This window comes from Frankliniella occidentalis, unplaced genomic scaffold, assembly GCF_000697945.3.
Source record: "Frankliniella occidentalis isolate FOCC.00 unplaced genomic scaffold, Focc_3.1 Scaffold208, whole genome shotgun sequence".
Taxonomy (NCBI): domain Eukaryota; kingdom Metazoa; phylum Arthropoda; class Insecta; order Thysanoptera; family Thripidae; genus Frankliniella; species Frankliniella occidentalis.
In genome coordinates, this window is record NW_026267334.1 from 241,802 (window position 1) to 242,681 (window position 880).

At 66.5% G+C, this 880-nt stretch overlaps 1 protein-coding gene across 5 annotated transcripts in view; it reads left to right on the forward strand.

Annotated features, from left to right (window-relative positions):
* Positions 1-880, forward strand: part of LOC113215103 (tudor domain-containing protein 7A-like) — a 22,234-nt gene that overhangs the window by 2,580 nt on the left and 18,774 nt on the right. The window lies entirely within an intron of this gene.

Sequence of the window (880 nt, forward strand, 5' to 3'; positions counted from 1 at the left end):
ATATTGCGCGTGCGGCCCCACGGACCGTGACAACGTCCAGTGCCAACGCTTTTTCTCCGGGACGAGGGGGCAGAGGAGGAAGAAGAAGACACAACTTGCGTGGTGCAGCGGGGCCTGCGGACCTCCCTCGCCCCGTCCCCTGGACGCCACTACCATACACCGCGCCCACCCGGAGTGGTCTTTGTCATGCACAATTCAGTAGACGCCCCCCCCCCCTTTCCGCTTCCCAGCTCCTTTCCCTCTCACTCACACTCCTCTGGCGGACAACTCACCTCTGGGGACCAAACGTTGAGGAAGAGGCAGTCTTCGTCCTGCTGCAGGCGGCCGGTGTCCGAGGCCGGGCCGGCGGGGCCGAGGCCGGCGCTGGCCGGGAGGGCCTCGGGCTGCTCGGGCTGCGGACAGGCTGGGCGGAAGGACGTGGCCGCCAGGGTGCCGTTCCAGCCCCGGTGGCGAGCGGGCGCCTGCGGGACACATGGACAGATGAGAAACAGCCGGCCGGGACCTCCCCAAACCACTGGCAGACTTAGAGGATTAAACATGTGCTGGGAAAAGTTTCCTACCTGCCTGCGCCACGTCAAACCTATCCACTTGATAGGTTTGCTTCATGGCCCTCCCTCGCTCCTCCCCCCTCTCTCCCCCTCTCTCACTCGCTCTTATGTCTGACGTTGAACCTAACAGGGCTTGACGTTTTCATCTCGGACGCTATGCAGACGCCCACTCACGGGGCGGGCGCACCCCGCCGCCGCTGCCCACCCCGACGCTGCGCTCTGCTCTGGGGAGCACGGGAGGTGCGCGCTCCGTACCGGCTCGGGGCGGCTGCAGGGCCGGGCCGGGGCCGGGCCCTAGACAGATGCCAATTTCTACAGTCGGGCCAGGCCGG